Below are 19,844 nucleotides of genomic sequence, written 5' to 3'. Positions count from 1 at the left end.
CTTCTCTTCCTGCCTTCAATCTTGCCCAGCAACAGGATCTTTTCCAAGGAGTCAGTTCTTCATATCAGGTGGCCAAAGTACTGGAGTATCAGCTTCAGCATCAGTCCTCCCAATGAATATTCAGGACTGATTTCCTTTAGGATTGACTGGCTTGATCTCCTTGCTGTCTAAGGGACTCTCAAGATCTTCTCCAACACCACAGTTCAAAAGCATCAATTCTTTGGCACTCAGCTTTCTTTATAGTCTAACTCACATCCATACATGACCACTGGAAAAACCATAGCTTTGACTAGATGGACCTTTGTCGGCAAAGTAATATCTCTGCTTTTTAACGTGCTATTGAGGTTGGTCATGGCTTTTCTTCCAAGGAGCAAGTGTCTTTTAATTTCATGGCTGCAGTCACCATCTGCAGTGATTTTGGAGCCCCCCAAAATGAAGTCTGACACTGTTTCCACTGCTTCCCCATCTATTTGCCATGAAGTGATGGGACCGGATGCCATGATCTTAGTTTGCTGAATGTTGAGTTTTAAGCCAACATTTTCACTCTCCTCTTTCACTTTCATCAAGAATCTCTTTAGTTCTTCTTTGCTTTCCGCCATAAGGGTGATGTCATCTGTATATCTGAGGTTATTGATACTTCTCCCGGCAATCTTGATTCCACCTTGTGCTTCAACCAACCTGGCATTCCACGTGATGTGCTCTGCATATAAGTTAAGTAGACCGGTGGCAATATTGATTTGCCACATTGATGTACATTGATGTACTCCTTTCCCTATTTGGAACCAGTCTGTTGTTCCATGTCCAGTTCTAACTGTTGCTTCCTGACCTGCATACCAATTTCTCAGGAGACAGGTCAGGTGGTCTGATATTCCCATCTTTTGAAGAATTTTCCAGTTTATTGTGATCCACACAGTCCAAGGCTTTGGCATAGTCAATAAAGCAGAATAGATGTTTTACTGGAACTCTTGTTTTTTCTATGATCCAACAGATGTTGGCAATTTCATCTCTGGTTCCTCTGCCTTTCCTAAATCCACCATGAACATCTGGAATTTCACAGTTCACATACTGCTGAAGCCTGTCTTGGAGAATTTTCAGCACTGCCTTTGCTAGCATGTGAGATGAGAGCAATTGTGCAGTAGTTTAAGCATTCTTTGGCATTGCTCTTTTAAGGACTGGAATGAAAAATGACCTTTTCCAGTTCTGTGGCAACTTCTGAGTTTTCCAAATTTGCTGGCATATTGAGTGCAGCACTTTCACAGCATCATCTTTTAGGATTTGAAATAGCTCAACTGGATTTCTGTCACCTCCATTAGCTTTGTTCGTAGTGATGCTTCCTAAGGCCCACTTGACTTCTCATTCCAGGAGGTCTGGCTGTAGGTGAGTGATCACCCCATCATGGTTATCTGGGTCATTAAATCTTTGTATATAGTTCTTCTGTGTATTCTTTCTACTTCTTCTTAATATCTTCTGCTTCTGTTAGGTCCATACCATTTCTGTCCTTTATTGTATTATAAAGTACACTTCAGTAAAATATATATATATATATATACATATATATATATATATATATATATAATTTAAAATACTTTATTGAGAAACATGGGTGGGATTAATAGCATGCTTGAGGAGATTTAGGGAATGTAATAAAGTCCACATTCCTCCATGGTTACTCCTGAAATGCAGCACGGTTGGGATCAGAAAGCTTAAGTCCAAGCTCTGGCTTTCATAGCTTTGGGACTTGAAGCAGGTCATAGGCCCTCTTCTCTTATTTTAGCCTTGGCAATATTAGTAATTTTCACCATTACTTCCCTTTTATTCTTCCATGATCAATCTTTCACCAAGAGTTATTTTTTGTTCCCCTGAAGTTCTCTTATCACTCTTCTTTCCAATTTTTCTTAAAATTATCCTCTTTATATCCATCTTACTACAAACTATATATTATTAGTCTTTTTCTTTCAGTCTTCCTCAAACTATATTTATTCCTCTGTATGATTTATTTCTTGTTTTAGATTTCAATAAACTTTAAAAAAGTCCCTAAGCTCTTATGTTACTCATGCCAGTTTCTATACAGAATAATTTCTGGTTTATTCACCTTCATTGCCAAATTCCATCTATTCTTTAAAAGGATGAGATTGTGTTCTGCCACTTCCACATTTTTGTTATTTATTAATACCTCGGTGTGCAAGAACAGTTTAGTTTTCCTACAATCTATTGAATTTGTACTTGGTATTGCACTTTCTTTGGAGATATTTCAAGCATGTTGAAACTTGGCTTCTCTATAAAATTAAGTTTGTGGACAGACCTCATTTTGTTTCCATAACTTCCACAATGCCTACTACATTCCTGGAAATAATGTTGCAGTCAATAAATTTTTGCTGACAACTGTATCGGCAAAATGAAGACAATCTGCTTTCCAAGTTCCTCCATCATTGTACTGAAAATATGGATCAAAAGAGATGCCCAACTGAATATAACTGCCTTTTTTAAAACCTGTTACACTTAAATTTTATTGTATGTGTTATAAAAAGGAAATTTTCAAAATTAGTTAAGAAAAAGAAATAAAAAGCATCCAGATTTAAAAGTGTTATGGACAGAATGTTTGTGTCCATCTCCATCACCCACAAAATTCACATGTTGCAGCCCTAACCCCACAATATGATAATATTAGAAGGTGCGAGGTAATTAGGTTTTAGAAAAAGTCAGGAGGGTGGTGATCCCATAAAGAGACTAGCATCATTATCAGAAGAGATCAGATCTCTCTCCACCATGTGAAGCTCCAGTAAGAAGGCAGCCATATGTAAGTTAGGAAGAGAGCCCTCTGCATACATTGAATTGATCTTGTATTTCCCTGCCTCTAAAACTGTGAAGAATAAATGTCTGTTGTTTAAGCTGTATAGTATTTTGACACAGTGGACTGAGCAGAATAATATAGAAAAGAAGAACCATAACTCTATTCACAGAAAATAAAATACTATATATAGAAAATCCAGCAGAAACAACCAAAAACTTTTCAGAACTAAAAAACAAGTTCAGTAAAGATTTAATATAGTAAAAAATGACAATTTCTCCAAAATAATCTGTAGTTTTAATGTAATCCCTCTCAAAATTCCAGCTGTCTTTCTTTTTTTTTTTTTGCTAAATTGATAAGCTGATGCCAAAGTTCTTATAGATGTACAAAGAACCCAGAATAGCCAAAACAATCTTGAAAGAGAAAAGAAAGCTGTGCAACTTGGGTTCCCCAACTTTAAAATTTACTACAAAGCTCTAGTAATTAAAATAGTATGGTACTGAAACAAGGCAGACATATAGATCAAAATATGAACCCAATATTTTGGGTTCAAAAATAAACCCTTCATTTCTAGTAAATTGCTTTTCTGCAAGGTTGCCAATCCAGATAAAAAAAGAAATGAATAGTTTTTTGGTTTTTTTTTTCCAATAAATGGTGCAAGTACAACTGGTAAAAGAATGAAACTGGACCCCTACATCATACCATATAAAAGGCCAACATCAAGAAAGTGAAGACAACCCACAGAATGGCAAAAAGTATTTGCAAATCATACCTCTGATAAGAGAATAGCTCAACAATAAAAAGAAGCCCAATGAAAAACTGAGCAAAGCATCTGAACTGACACTTCTCCAAAGAAGATAAAAAGATGACCACTAAACACTTGAAAAGATGTTCAATATTATTAATCATCAGAGAAATGGAAATTAAAGCTACAAAGAGATACCACTCGTGTCCTCTAATGTGGCTAAAATCAACAAGATAGACATTAAGAATTCCTGGCAACAATCAGGTGAAATTGGAAACTTCAAACTTGGCTGGTGAGATTATATAATAGTATGGCCACTTTGGGAAACAGTTTGGCAGGTCCTGAAAATATTAAACACAGAGTTACCATATAATCTAGTAATGCTACTCTGAGGTATATACCCAAGAGAATTGAAAACATATATATCTATATATCTATATATATAAATATATATAGATATATATATACACATACACACACACACAAAACAATTATGCACAAAAGTTCTCAGCAATGTTATTTAAAATAAAAAACAGAAGCAACCTAAATATCTGTCAGAGGAAAAGTATAAACAGATGGTGGCACATTAGAATGATGCACTTGTAGAGACTTTGTTTCTTTGAAAAGTGAAAGTTAAAACAACAACAACAACAACAAAACTTTGCCTTCTGCATTATTTTTTTTAAGATAAAACATAAACAAGGGCTTCCCTGGTGGCACTGCGGATGGGAATCCACCTGCCAATGCTGGGGACATGGGATTGATCCCTGGTCTTGGAAGATTCCACATGGAACAAACTAAGCCCATGTGCCACAACTACTGAAGCCCACACACCTAGAGCCTGTGTTCCTCAACAAGAGAAGCCACAGCAGCAAAAAGTACCCACACTGCAAGGAAGAGATGCCCCTGCTCACAGCAACTAGAGAAAGCCGGCACAAGGCAACACTCAGTACCATCAAAAAAAGAAATAAATAAATGATTTTAAAAGTCCATTTAAATTAAAAATAAACAAGCTTTTTTTTATGAGATGGATTTTTTGTGTATCAGAAACTTTCAGTAATTTCCATCTACTATTGAGAAAAAGGTACTAAATTTCAATATTTTAAAAACTGGCTGATAGGCCACTATTGCTTTCAATTTTTTATTAAATTAAGATGGCATATTATAGTTAACAAGATGTTACCAGAGGGAAAGCTGGGTGTTAGATACGTGGAAATTCTCACTAGTTTTGGATCTCTTGTGACAGCATATTAAAAAGCAGAGGCATTACTTTGTCCACAAAGGTCCGTCTAGTCAAGGCTATGGTTTTTCCAGGGGTCATGTATGGGTGTGAGAGTTGGACTATAAAGAAAGCTGAGAGCCGAAGAATTGAAGCTTTTGAATTGTGGTGTTGGAGAAGACTCTTGAGAGTCCCTTGGACTGCAAGGAGATCTAACCAGTCCATCCGAAAGGAAATCAACTCTGAATATTCATTTGAAGGACTGATGCTAAAGCTGAAACTCCAATACTTAGGCCACCTGATGCAAAGAACTGACTCATTTTAAAAGACCCTGATGCTGGGAAAGATTGAAGGCAGGAGGAGGGGGATGACAGAGGATGAGATGGCTGGATGGCATGACCGACTCGGGTGGACATGGGTTTGGGTGGACTCCAGGAGCTGGTGATGGACAGGGAGGCCTGGCATGCTGCATGCGGTTCATGGGGTCGCAAAGAGTCGGACACGACTGAGCAACTGAACTGAACTGAACTGTGACATCATAATTTATTTCCAAAATAAAATTAAATATATACATATATATCTCCTCATTTTCACTTTTAAGTATTCTGATGATGTTCTCCTTGCTTATTTCAGATATGACTGGAAAACCAGTTTAAGGCTAAACTTTCATCTAAAACTTTCCCACCTCTAAAGAGTAAGAGCTGGTGTTCATACAAATGGATGTTTACCTGCATTAACCATTGAGTAATATCAGCCTGATACTACATTCAAACCATGAGGCAAGATTCACAGCATACTCCAGCAACAGCTGAATGCACTTCATGTCTCAGTGGAGGCTGTTAGTTAGCCAAAGCAGTGCATGAGCTAATGTCCCAGTCAATAGTTACACATCGACCAGATAACTTCCTGGCGTGATGGGGATGCGTACATGCATGTTCAGTCACTTCAGTAGTGTCCGAATCTTTGCAACCCTATGGATTGTAGTCCGCCAGGCTCCTCTGTCCATGGGACTCTCTAGTCAAGAACACTGGAGTGAGTTGCTATGCCATCCTCCAAGAGATCTTCCCAACCCAGGGGTCAAACCTGTGATTCCAGTGTCTCCTGCATTGCAGGACTCTTTACCACTGAGCCACCAAGGAAGCCCCCATGATAGAGATGACCCATTAACTATTAAAAGCAGATTAGCACACAACAATATGTTTAGCATTTTTCTCAGATATATTTGAAAATAATATCAGAGAAATAGTTATATAATATTGATATATACCAATTAAAAGTTTCATTGAGATAAGTATCTTTAAGAATGAGCTTGTCAAGTGCTGTATAAATTTATCATGTGTTTCTCAAACATTTCATGATAAATCACTTCTATAGTAAATTTTATTTCCTTTGGTATCTATTACATATAGAATATTTCCAAAAGAAAAATATATACTGACTCCAGTTGATAAGTTCCAATATTCACTTCATTAGATAGTATCTCTTTTAATTCTCCAGTATGAAAAACAAACAAAAACCCTAAGAGAAGAACCAGTCACTAAGTGAACAGTAAAATAACATGTGTGCCAATTGAAAGTTTGAATATATTTAGTCCACTGACTTTTTTGAGTGTATTTAGAGAACTGTATTATGTCATGAATTGTTTCTGACAGTTTGCTATAATTGGAGGTTATAAGAGCCACAGAGAAGAAAGAAAACTCATGTGGAAAGAGCTTAAAGAAGCAGTGCATTACTCAAAGGCTCCAACTGTCCTGGGGTCAGTCCACCTTGGTTCAAGTCATGACTCCCTTACCTGGGGTAAGTTACTTAACCACTTCTCAATTTTATCAACCACAAAATCCAAGTAATAATCTTTATAGCACAGGATAGTGTTAAAGATAAAACTACCTGTAAATTTCCACACCGCATGCCTGGTACATAGCAAGCCCTCAACATGTCAGCTTTTATTACTAATATTGATGAGCCTCAATTTCCTAATCCAGATAATACTAATATAATAGTAATACCTCCTCTACCTGTGGCTCACCTGTGTAGTGAAAAGCAATAATGCTGATTACAGAGTTTTATAAACTATAAACAATAAGGCACCCCACAAATGGAAAACACTCTTTAATACTGTGATTTATCAAATACGCACTATAGATTATAAAGGCTACTTCCAAAAATACCTACAAGCCTTTTCTCATTTGTTCCTGTTTTCTTTTTTTTTAAGACTCTGTTATTAGTCTTCATTAGAATTTTGTGTACACTTGAGACTAGCAGCAGCCACTAAATGACTACTGTGATAAACATTTGGAGGCATTAATTGACTCATCGGGAAGTCTCATTAACCTGGAGATTTCTGCATTGCCTTTGAAAGTTCTTTCTGGGCTCAAGCCAGCCATCCTATTATAACACAATTGATCATTACATGAATTTAGCTGGATATCAGATCAACCCGTCTTAAACATCATTATCATCTCAAACAATGGAAGCCTGATAAACCATTACTAGGACTAGAGCCTATAAAACAGGGGTTATTTCTGTTCTTGATGCCAAGGTTAAAAAGAAGTTCCTCTCCATGTGATTCAGATAGCTAGTATATTAAATCATGACTCTCAAAAAAAAAAAAAAAGCCGCATTAAAACCCTAATAAAGAACACCCTCAAAGCAGAAATGATACCTAATCTTACACCATACGCTATGGCTTTAGACTGTAAATTCCAAAAAGCAGGAATAAGAACCTCATAGTTCTTTTCCTCTAACATCTGACAGAGTGACACATTCAATATATTCAAGTTATTGCTATTAACAAGGGTATGAAAAACTGAGGGGAAATTCTGTTTCAGGAAGAGTGACCAGGACCACTATATATCAAGCTCCTCACCTCTTCTATAATGTCTGCCTTCTTTCACTGGCTTCTTTACAGTACAGTCACATTTCTTTCATCTTAAATAAAATTTCTATCTCTTTCCATTCATTGTTAACCTTTTGAAAGAGTGGTCTACACACAATATTTGCATTATCTTACTTCCCACATACTTTTGAAACCACAGCAATTCCATGATTCTTCACCATTCTACCCTGGTTCTTGTCCCCTGAGATAAGTTCTCTCTCACTGTCTCCATGGCATCAAACAAGTTAGTTGAGGTAGAGTGAAGCTTCTTAGAGGGATTTGAAAATTTAAAAAAATTTTAAAAAAAAAAATGGGCAAATTGAAAAAAGGATCTTGAAAACCACTTCAGAGCGTTCTGTTTTGACAGCAGGGGCAACTGGCAGATAGTGCAAACCACTTAGAAGAGTGGTGTGATGCTAATGATTTAGGAAAACAGTCTTGCATAACTGAATGGGGGTGGGGGGGAGGTACATCTGCCTCACAGCTAGCACTCCGAACAGGTCAGGAACACAAAAATAAAAGTTTTCAAAACCACACTTAGTAAGCAAAAAGGATATTTTTGGCAGAGCCTCTAAAGTACATAATCTGAGGTTTTTTAAAAAGCTCAGAATTTTGGCAAAATTATTAATGAAAATAAGATCCTAGTTGTTTTTATAATAACAAAGTCATACTTTTTTAAAGTATCTAACTTTATTTTGCAAAAACATAACTGTTCAAATCAACTTATATTAAGCTAAATGTGTCTATGTGTGTATACGTATACAGGTGCTATCATGCAATAAGCACAGCATTAAACTATCCAAGACTGTCATATTTACATTTGTGTCTTACTTACCACGTTCAAGTGAGAGGACAATGGCCACCCAGGAAAAGACCACCCAAGAACAACACAGCTACACCACGGGGTGACCCAGTCCTCACAGAAATGCTCTCTCCGGACCTGAAATCTATGCTGTAAACTTCTCTTCCCTTATCTCACAGCCTGTGATACAAATGCGAGGAACTGATAGTTTCTCAACCCCAGAAAACAAACACTCACGTTATCAAGAATCCTTCTACTATCTTGTCCTTGGAAGTTAACTCAAATCTAATTTGTTCTGCAAATCCTCTCCCCCTGAATTTTGTGTGAGCCTTTGTAGTACTTTTAAAGCTCAATTAGACAAGTAGAGGTTCTCAAAACAAGAGTTTCACTTAACTAGTTCACCACCCACCAGACTCACTGAAACTCTCCACTAAAGTGTAAACCACGCTGACTGCTGCCCTTGGCTCAGTTGACACTTACAGCCACTAGACTTCACTCCATGTGTACTGGAGTTCTCTTCCCACCAATCCTGCTGCGTGCTCACTGTGATGGAAATTGTTGGCTGCCTAACAAGCATCTACTCCTCATTCTTCCTTCTCTTTTTTCAAATCGGGGTATAGTTGCTTTACAATGTCGTGTTCATTTCTGCTATACAGAGTGAACTAAGTCAGAAAGAGAAAACAAATACACAGTAATGTATATATTGGGCTTCCCTAAGTGGCTGAAATGGTAAAGAATCTGCCTGCAATGCAGGAGACCTTGGTTCAGTCCCTGGGTTGGGAAGATCCCCTAGAGAAGGGAATGGCTACCCACTCCAGTATTCTGGCCTGGAGAATTCTATGGACTGTATAGTCCATGGGGTTGCAAAGAGTCAGACACGACTGAGCATCAGTTTAGCTTAGCTAATGTATGTATATATGTATATATGGAACCTAGAAAAATGGTATAGATGAACCTATTTGCAGGACAGGAATAGAGACACAGACATAGAGAACAGACATGTAGACATGGGGTGGGGGAAGTGGGAGTGGGATGAACTGGGAGATTGGGGTTGATATATATACACTACCACGAATAAAACAGACAGCTGGTGGGAACCTGCTCTGTAGCACAGGGAGTTCAGCTAAGGGATCTATGAGGTCCTAGATGGGTGAGATGGAGGTTGGGGAAGGGTGGAAGGGACGTTCAAGAGGGAAGGGATATATGTATACATATAGCTGATTCACATCATTGTATAGCAGAAAATGCCACAATTTTAGTCAGGTATTCACCCTCATGTCACATCAGCTGTAGGCAAGATTCAGATGAAACTATTGCATTTTAGAAGGAACTTGAAGGTATGCAGATTTCGATAAGTTGTCTCTCCCATTTGATGAAGTGATCATTGCGATGATCTGTCATGGATATTCTTTACACATAAGAAAATCTCTGTAGAACTCCACAATCAGCCACCTCACACTCAAAGGAAAGACCTTAACTTACTTGAATAGTTTGGCAAATAAATAAATTTGTATAAGCTTTATATTAAAATAAGATAGTTTAAGTAAACATGCATTTTTTTAAATAATTATGCTACTTTAACCATCTGTTACTAATACTTTGTCAGCAATATACCTGGTCATTGTTCACTTAGCATCTCCTCCCTAATATGGCACTAAACAGATTAAGAACAAATCAAAAATTTCTAAGTTTGCATCAAAAATACACACTGACTGGGCTAATATATATGAATCACCGATCATCTTTGGTTTTCACCTTTTTTATCTCCAGAACTTTGCTCAAATTTTGATTTCCACATTTCTTCATGAATCATCCTCTCCAAAGCTCTTAGCAATCTGCCTGCTGTGATTATCTCCACATTCCTTTTGTTCTTTAAAAGGTTTTTTTTTTTTTTTTTTGGTTGGTTGGTCTGTGCATTTGTCTTTCTGTTCCACTCTGCAGAGGTAGAGAGCTTGTAAAATGCTGAGAATGTAATCCAGATTTCTTGATGCTTAGTTGAGCTTTTCTCTTTTACATGACCCAAATTTTGGTTGATCATCAAATGTTATTACATCTTTGTCAGTTCAATTTTTTTAATTCAATATCTCTTCACTAGATCTAGTTCTAGCATTCTGTGTCATGTTAATAAGTGCTTCAAGATAAAAAACAAGAGCCCTCATTGAAATACATATTTTTACCACTTAAAGTCCCTTAAAAACAATTTCAAATATCAAACTTTCAGGAAATAACTGAAAATGACAATTTGCATATTTGTTTTACTAGTGAAACAGCAGAAAGGAAACAAAATTTAAGTCTAAAATGTTTGGGGAATATCTCTGGCATCGAGATAATGTACATAAAATAGCATCCTTATGTTAAAATACACTTAAAGCTTAGCAATCCAAGAATTGAGATGGTCTGAAACCAAAGTTTTCATTGTACTGTTTTACCTACTTCTTTAAAACAAACATTCAAAATAAGCAGCAGGTCAAATAGTGACCCCCCAAAAGATATGTCCAAATTCTAACCTTTGGAACCTGTGAATGTAAATTTATTTGTTAATAGGGTCTTGGCAGATGGTAAAGAATCTACCTGCAATTCAGGAGACCCCAGTTCAATTCCTGGGTTGGTAAGATCCCCTGGAGAAGGGATAGGTTACCAACTCCAGTACTCGGGTTTTCCTGCTGGCTCAGATGGTAAAGAATCACCCACAACACAGGAGACCTGGGTTTGATCCCTGTATTGGGAAGATCCCCTGGAGAAGGGAATGGCTCCCCACTCCAGTATTCTGGCCTGGAGAATTCCATAGGCAGAGGTGCCTGGCAGGTCCATAGCATCACAAAGAGTCGGACCAAATAGAGCGACATTCACTGGAAGATGGTAATTAACTCAGTTAAAAATCTAAGATGAGATCATTTTAGATTTGGGGTGGGCTCTACAGCCAATTAGAGATACCAAGGTAACATTTCATACAAAGATGGATTTGATAAAGGACAGAAATGGTAGGGACCTAACAGAAGCAGAAGATATCAAGAAGAGGTGGCAAGAATACACAGAAGAACTGTACAAAAAAGATCTTCATGACCCAGATAATCACAATGGTGTGATCACTCACCTAGAGCCAGACATCCTGGAATGTGAAGTTAAGTGGGCCTTAGGAAGCATCACTACAAACAAAGCTAGTGGAGGTGATGGAATTCCAGTTGAGCTATTTCAAATCCTGAAAGATGATGCTGTGAAAGTGCTGCACTCAATATGTCAGCAAATTTGGAAAACTCAGCAGTGGCCACAGGCCTGGAAAGGGTCAGTTTTCATTACAATCCCAAAGAAAGGCAACCCCAAAGAATGCTCAAACTACCAAACAACCGCACTCATCTCACATGCTAGTAAAGTAATGCTCAGTATTCTCCAAGCCAGGCTTCAACAGTGCATGAATGTGAACTTTCAGATGTAGAAGCTGGATTTAGAAAAGGCAAAGGAACCAGAGATCAAACTGCCAACATCCGCTGGATCATCGAAAAAGCAAGAGAGTTCCAGAAAAACATCTATTTCTGCTTTATTGACTATGCCAAAGTCTTTGACCGTGTGGATCACAATAAATTGTGGAAAATTCTGAAAGAGATGGGGATACCAGACCACCTGACCTACCTCTTCAGAAACCTGTATGCAGGTCAGGAAGCAAAAGTTAGAACTGGACATGGAACAACAGACTGGTTCCAAACAGGAAAAGGAGTACGTCAAGGCTATATATTGTCACCTTGCTTATTTAACTTATATGCAGAGTACATCATGAGAAATGCTGGGCTGGAAGAAGCACAAGCTGGAATCAAGATTGCCGGGAGAAATATTAATAACCTCAGTTATGTAGATGATACCACCCTTACGGAAGAAAATGAAGAACTTAGAGCAAGTGAAAAAGTTGGCTTAAAGCTTAACATTCAGAAAACTAAGATCATGGCATCTGGTCCCATCACTTCATGGCAAATAGATGGGGAAACAGTGGAAACAGTGGCTGACTTTACTTTTCTGGGCTCCAAAATCACTGCAGATGGTGAATGCAGCCTTGAAATTAAGCAGCTGACTCCTTGGAAGGAAAGTTAGGACCAACTTAGACAGCCTATTAAAAAGGAAAGACATTTTTTGTCAACAAAGGTCCATCTAGTCAAGGCTATGGTTTTTCCAGTGGTCATGTATGGATGTGAGAGTTGGACTATAAAGAAAGCTGACCACTGAAGAATTGATGCTTTTGAACTGTGGTGTTGGAGAAGACTCTTGAGAGTCCCTTGGACTGCAAGGAGATCCAACCAGTCCATCCTAAAGGAGATCAGCCCTGGGTGTTCATTGGAATGACTGATGCTGAAGCTGAAACTCCAATACTTTGGCCACCTCATGCAAAGAGTTGACTCATTAGAAAAGACCCTGATGCTGGGAAAGATTGAGGGCAGGAGGAGAAGGGGATAATAGAGGATGAGATGGTTGGATGGCATCACTGACTCAGTGGACATGGGTTTGGGTGGATTCCTGGAGTTGGTGATGGACAGGGAGGCCTGGAGTGCTGCGGTTCATGGGCTTGCAAAGAGTTGGACACGACTGAGCGACTGAACTGAACTGAACTAAACTACAGCCAAAGACCAGGGTCTGTATAAAAGAGAGGGAAATTTGAGACACAGAAAAACAAAGAAAATGCCACACAAAGACAGAGGCCAAGGCTGGAGTTATGAAACTACAAGCCAAAGAATGCTAAGGCTGCCAGCTATCACCAAAAGCTAGGGGAAAGCCATTAATTGATTTTCTCTGAGAGGTCCAGAAGGAATCAACCTGGCCAACACATTGATTTTGGGCTTCTTTGGTCTCCAGAAATGTGAGAAAATATATTTCTTTTGTTTTAAGCCACCAAGTTTGTGATATTTGTTATGGTTGTGTGCATGCTTAGGGGCTTCCCAGGTGTTGCTAGTTGATCAGGCTTCCTTAGTGGCTCTCTTGGTAAAGATTCCACCTGTAATGCAGGAGATTTGGTCTTGATCCCTGGGTGGGGAATATTCCCTGGAGAAGGAAATGGCAACCCACTCCAGTGTTCCTGCCTGGGAGTCCCATGGGCAGAGGAGCCTGGCTATAGTCCATAGGGTCGCAAGAGTAGGACACAACTTAGCGACTTAATCACTACCACCTCCAAAACGGCTCTAATAAGTGTAGTCTACTAATCTGGGCTTCCCTGGCAGCTCAGATGGTAAAGAATCCACTGCAATACAGGAAACCCTAGTTCAGTCCTTAGGTCAGGAAGATTCCCTGGTGAAGGGAATGGCTAACCCGTCCAGTATTCTTGCCCAAAGAATTCCACAGACAAACGAACCTGGTGGACCACAGTCCATGGGGCCTCAGAGTCAGCCATGACTGAGTGACTGACAGAGTTAACAGAGAGTGCATTCCCAGTCGTTCAGTCCTGTCCAGCTCCTTGCGACCCTTTCGACTGTAGCCTAGTTTCCTGTTTCCTCCTCTCAGGACCTTCCTGACCCAGGGATGAACCCATGTCTCCTGTGTCTCCTGCATTGCAGGCGGATTCTTTATCCGCTGAGCCATTGGGGAAGCCCCATTTGTTATGGTAGTCCTAGGGAAATTAATACAATATCATTACCTATATGCATTTATGCATTTTCATTTGAATTCTCTCCACTTCAAAAACAGACTTTCTGGAGCATTATAGTAAAATACTGATGCATACTTGCTTATATGGTTGAATAAAGAAGCACACAAAAAGAGGCAGAAAAAAACAAAAAACGTTTAGGAAAAAGCCTAGGCTAAAATAACTGTTATGAAGAATCAATATGCTAAAGTAAAGACCATATATTCTATAGTTAGAATGCAAGTTCTAGTCTTAATTCTATCATTTTTGTGTTTATATGAACTTGGGCAAGATAGGTTAACCTCTGAGCCATAATGACCTACCTCATCTGTATAACAAAAGATAACAGCATTTTTTCTTATGTGGCAATGAGAAAAATATAATAATTTATGTTGAGAATTATGCACATTTTCAAGCATACAGTAAACTTTGAATAAATATTGTCTGTTATTAATTGGATAAATGTTCATAACAGATCATTTCAAAATCAATCCTTTAGAGCAGATATAAATTCTCGTGAGACTCCCTGTGAAGCTAGCCAGTTCACCTTCCTCCAGTGACAGATGCTCTAATTTTAAAGACCCTCAACCATGAAACTGATATTAATTTAAGAAAGATAATATTAAGAAATCTCCCAATTAAAAATAGTTATCTATTTTTAACTAGGATCATTATTTATTGCACAAATACAAAAAATAAAGTTTCTCACCCCAAGTTATGCTTAGCTGTGTTCCACCAGTTCCTAAATGACCACCTTCTAAAGGCAACCTGTGCCCTCTTCCAGCTTCTATGACCATACGTTATTCTAATACAAAACATAATTATACAAATCTCTGTCCAGCTCTTTTTAGGTTAATCAGTGTTAAGTGACACTTGCACAAAATCCTTCTATAATTAATACTCAACATGTGAATAGTATTTCAGAATACAATCCACACTGGAACACTAGAGCATTCATTCCATAACAAAATCCTAATCCTATAAATGGAGCATTTATTTCTTTATGGATTTTCTTTGTTTAGGATACTGAAGCTCAGAGAAGCCTGGTGAATTGCCTAAGTCATAGGGTTATACTACTCTAATAATAACGTCTTCTTTTTATTGTTTTATTAAAAGAAAAAAATCAAACATATATAAAGTAACATAATAAAATAATAAACCATCATATTCCCATCACCTAGCAATGTCTGTTTAAAAGATTTCCTTTCAACTTCTCAAAATCTTCCTGATGAGACAACAAGCACACATCTCCAGCTGTAATGCATAATTTAAAATGTGTACCATGTATGTATTAAGACAAAAGGAGGAATAGTGACAACCAGAAAATATATTCCAGAATGAAAATTTTCCATCCTAGGTATTGTGTCTCTAAATCCATAAAGAGAATATCCCTAGATAATAACATTCAAGTGACCGTAAACGTATTCACCAAAAATTTACCAGCAAAGCATAAACAAGGCAAGAAGTTTCTAAAAATTCACCGGCAAAGGCAAAACCTAACTAAATATGTATAAGCCTAGTGATTAAATGTCCCATAAAGACACTGAATCAAAAATATGCTTTTCAATTGATAAAGTAAGTACTCTTAAATATGTATACTGGTGTCATGGGAGATAAGGCCTTTAAACAAGAAAACTGGGTACGTCTTTGCCTCTTATTTGTAGCAAAGAGCATTTCCCATTAGGGTAAACAATATGTGAAATATTTCCAAGAAAAAACAATCATTTTCACCTACTGAGATGTTGGAGATGTGATTTTATTCCCTAGTACAATCATCGTGACAAGCACTGCATCCAATTGACATGTCAATGAAAAAGAAAACAAATTTAGGTACAAATAAAAGAATGCATCCTAAGAAACAAAATACGAGTTAGTAAAGACTCAGAACTTCAACACAGAGTGGAGAGACAGCCAGAGTGGCAGAAAAACGGAAATCCATTTTAGAGAAGAAACTACAACAACCCTTCTGAGAATAGCCTGGCACAATTACAGAACAGATGGGGGTGTGATAATTATAAACATATTTTCACCTTTCTTCTGCACAGCTATTAAGAACCACTTGAATTTCAGAAGCCCTTTCTCAGATGCAACACAGGAGACCTCATAAAAGACTAGTTACATGTATTACTGAACTAATGACAATTAAACAGACACCAAAAATTTTTCTTAAAATGCATATACGTTTAAGATTGTCATTAATAATTAATTATTTACCTTTACCTATAAGGGGGAAGGGAGGCTCTTAGTGAGTTGTCCAAGATAATGTATACCTCATCAATGATGTATCTGGGAGCTTGGAGAGAGCTTTTCCCATTAAGTCTAATGGGAAAGTAGCATCTTTCAACCACATCCTGCTCTTTAAGTTAAGGGAGATCAATAAAGAAGTTTCCAGAAAAAAAACCCGAATAATTAGTCTGTCTTCCCATTAATGTCTGCAAAGAATAAAGTAGGCTTTCATTACTGGAATACATTTACAAATACTAGTTTTACAAATAAAAATATGAGAAATGGGGTTTTGAAATAAGCAGTGTTCACATCTCCAGGTAACATTTGGCCACTAATTCACCCAAGAACTTAAAGCTGAAATGAATCTCTAGATCTTATTCTTCTCAGATATAGATAGTAAATTTCTCTGATTCTTATTTTCAAGTTGGGGTCATTGGCACAGGGCTCTGAATTGCAAACCGAAATGCACTCTAGTAAACTTAAGTAAAAAGATATGTATGGAAGGTGATTAGAGACTCACAAAAACTCCACAATGACCAAAGAACTAAGCTCTGCAGTCAGAAACAGTACTGAAATAAGAGCATCAGACTTGCCCTGTGTACTTAGCACCCCACCATCACCAGGCATTCTCACTAAAGTCCTTTTTGCTAACACCTATGCACCAGATACTGTATTAGAAACTCTGTATGGCAGGCCCTGTAGATGGAATGTATCAGCCACTATCAATGCCAGAATGAGATCCATGGTGCCTGTTTCTTGTCATTAATTTCTGATTGGAAGACTTAGCTCTGCACCTCTGATCAACAGAGCCTGGGTCATAAAAGTCCGTGATGCACAAGAGGCTGAGATAGCAAGATCCTGGCTTCTATTCTGGGAAATGATTCCTCAGGAAAGATTTTCCCAAAGACGTGAAAAGTGGCAAAGACGTCGGAAGAAGTATCTAAGATGTCAAAGGTATCAAAGACGTGAGACCATTATCGTGAATATCTGTGGAGTATCTGCAAGCTAGAATTTGAGAAACGGTCTATACCACTGACTGTGACTCCATAATCTGGACCTGTCAACCTCTGTCTCATCTCTTCCTACTCTCTTCCCACCAGCCACACTGGACTCAGTGGTCCTCCAACAAGAAGGGCTCTTCTGGTGTTAGAATTTCTCCCTTGAGTGTTTCGCTGCCCAGAAATCTGAGCCTCCAAATGTATTCATGGCTGACGTCTGCTTTACTCACAGGTCTCCACTTAAATGTCACTTCCTGAAGGAGATAGCCCAACCACCACATCCATGGATATCTTCACCCATATCTACTCCATCCATTCTTGTCACCCTGTTCTATTTGCTTTCTGGCACTAATCACTATTTGATTTTGTTTTACTTGTTTATTTTCAGCCTCAATTGCCATAATCACCATAATATAAGCTCTGTAGTTCTATGGGTGTTGTCTGACCTTTCCTGTTCTTTTTAATCTTCAGCGCCTAAAACAGTGTCCAGTATCCGTTTGTCTTTTAAATATTGGTTGCATAATAAATGGACCCCTGCTATAGTAAAACAGGGCCATCTAATAATGTGGAGACTGAGGAACAGCATCTACTTCTTTTGTCTATGGTCACACAACAAATTAATAATCAAAGTGCAAGTCCTGGATTCCAAACCATGCAATTTCTGGGAAGAGAGAGACGCAAGGAGCTTCTGCTGCTTCCTAAAGAAATGCAGGCAGCAGAGAAGAGCAGAAAGAACACTGATTAGGAAAAAAGCATGAGCTCTACAATCATACACCTCTGAGTTCAAATCTATGTCCCCAAACCTAACATAAGCCTTACAGGGTTTTCAGAGAATTAAATGTGACCATATTGTACATTATACATATATATCATTTCCAATACCTAACATGTACAGGAGATTAACTGGAGGCAATTGCTAACCTCGGCAGTACATACACTAAAATTGGAATAATATAAAGAAGATTATCATGGTACCTATGCAAGGATGCCATGAAAACTCATGAAACATTCCTCATTTTTCTACCATATACACAATAGATAAACAACAAAGATATGCTGTAAGCACAGGGATCTATATTCAGTATCCTCTTCAGTTCAGTTCAATTCCTCAGTCGTGTCTGACTCTTTGCGATCCCATGGACTGCAGAACACCAGAGTTCTCTGTCTATCACCAACTCCTGGAGCTTACTCAAACTCATGTCCATGATGCCATATAACCATCTCATCCTCTGTCATCCCCTTCTCCTGCCTTCAGTCTTGCCCAAAATCATGGTCTTTTCCACTGAGTCAGTTCTTTGCATCAGGTGTTTGGATGCGAAGTATTGGAGTTTCAGCTTCAGCATTAGTCCTTCCAATGAATATTCAGGACAGGATTAACTGCTTTGATTTCCTTGTGGTCCAAGGGACTCTCAAGAGACTTCTCCAACACCACAGTTCAAAAGCATCAATTCTTCAGAGCTCAGCTTTCTTTATAGTCCAAATCTCACATCCATACACGACTGCTGGAAAAACTATAGCTTTGACTAGACAGCCCTTTGTGGGCAAAGTAACATCTCTGCTTTTTAATATGCTGTCTAGGTTGTCATAACTTTTCTTCCACGGAGCAAGCGTCTTTGAATTTCATGGCTGCAGTCACCATCTACAGTGATTTTGGAGCTAAAAAAAAAAAAGTCTGTCATTGTTTCCATTGTTTCCCCATCTATTTGCCGTAAAGTGATGGGACCGGATGCCATGATCTTAGTTTTCTGAATGTTGAGTTTTAAGCCAACATTTTCACTCTCCTCTTTCACTTTCATCAAGAGACTCTTTAGTTCATCTTCGTTTCCTGCCATAAGGGTGGTGTCATCTGCATATCTGAGGTTTTGATATTTCTCCCGGCAACCTTGATTGCAGCTTGTGCTTCATCCAGCCCAGCATTTCTCATGATGTACTCTGCATAAAAGTTAAATAATCAGGGTGACAATATACAGCCTTGACATACTTCTTTCCTGACTTGGAATCAGTCTATTGTTCCATGTCCAGTTCTAACTGTTGCTTCTTAACATGCATACCAATTTCTCAGGAGGCAGGTAAGGTGATCTGGTATTCCCATCTCTTGAAGAATTTTCCACAGTTTGTTATGATCCACACAGTAAAAGGTGTAGACAATAAAGCAGAAATAGATATTTTTCTGGAACTCCCTTGCTTTTTCTATGATTCAACAGATGTTGGCAATTTGATCTCTGGTTCCTCTGCCTTTTATAAATTGAGCTTGAACATCTGGAAGTTCACAGTTCATGTACTGTTGACCTGGCTTCGAGAATTTTAAGCTAATTTGCTAGCATGTGTGATGAGTGCAATTTTGTGATTTTTTGAACATTCTTTGGCATTGCCTTTCTTTGGGACTGGGACTTTTTCCAGTCCTGTGGCCACTGCTGAGTTTTCCAAATTTGCTGGCACATTTAGTGCAGCTCTTTCATAACATCACCTTTTAGGATTTGAAGTAGCTCAAGTGGAATTCTGTCACCTCCACTAGCTTTGTTCATAGTGATGCTTCCTAAGGCCCACTTGACTTCATATTCCAGGATGTCTGGCTCTAGGTGAGTGATCACA

At 38.3% G+C, this 19,844-nt stretch overlaps 1 protein-coding gene and 1 non-coding gene across 4 annotated transcripts in view; one reads left to right on the top strand and one right to left on the bottom strand.

Moving 5' to 3' along the window:
• GULP1 (GULP PTB domain containing engulfment adaptor 1) overlaps positions 1-19,844 on the bottom strand; it is a 315,347-nt gene that overhangs the window by 239,372 nt on the left and 56,131 nt on the right. The gene's annotated exons all lie outside the window — the stretch shown is intronic.
• Positions 18,166-18,272, top strand: LOC122454071. The gene has a single exon (XR_006273291.1). It is a non-coding gene; the product is annotated as a U6 spliceosomal RNA (small nuclear RNA).

Source organism: Cervus canadensis, chromosome 15, assembly GCF_019320065.1.
Source record: "Cervus canadensis isolate Bull #8, Minnesota chromosome 15, ASM1932006v1, whole genome shotgun sequence".
Classification (NCBI taxonomy): domain Eukaryota; kingdom Metazoa; phylum Chordata; class Mammalia; order Artiodactyla; family Cervidae; genus Cervus; species Cervus canadensis.
Note: the sequence above shows the minus strand (reverse complement) of the source record. Positions and strands in the feature narration are given on the sequence as shown.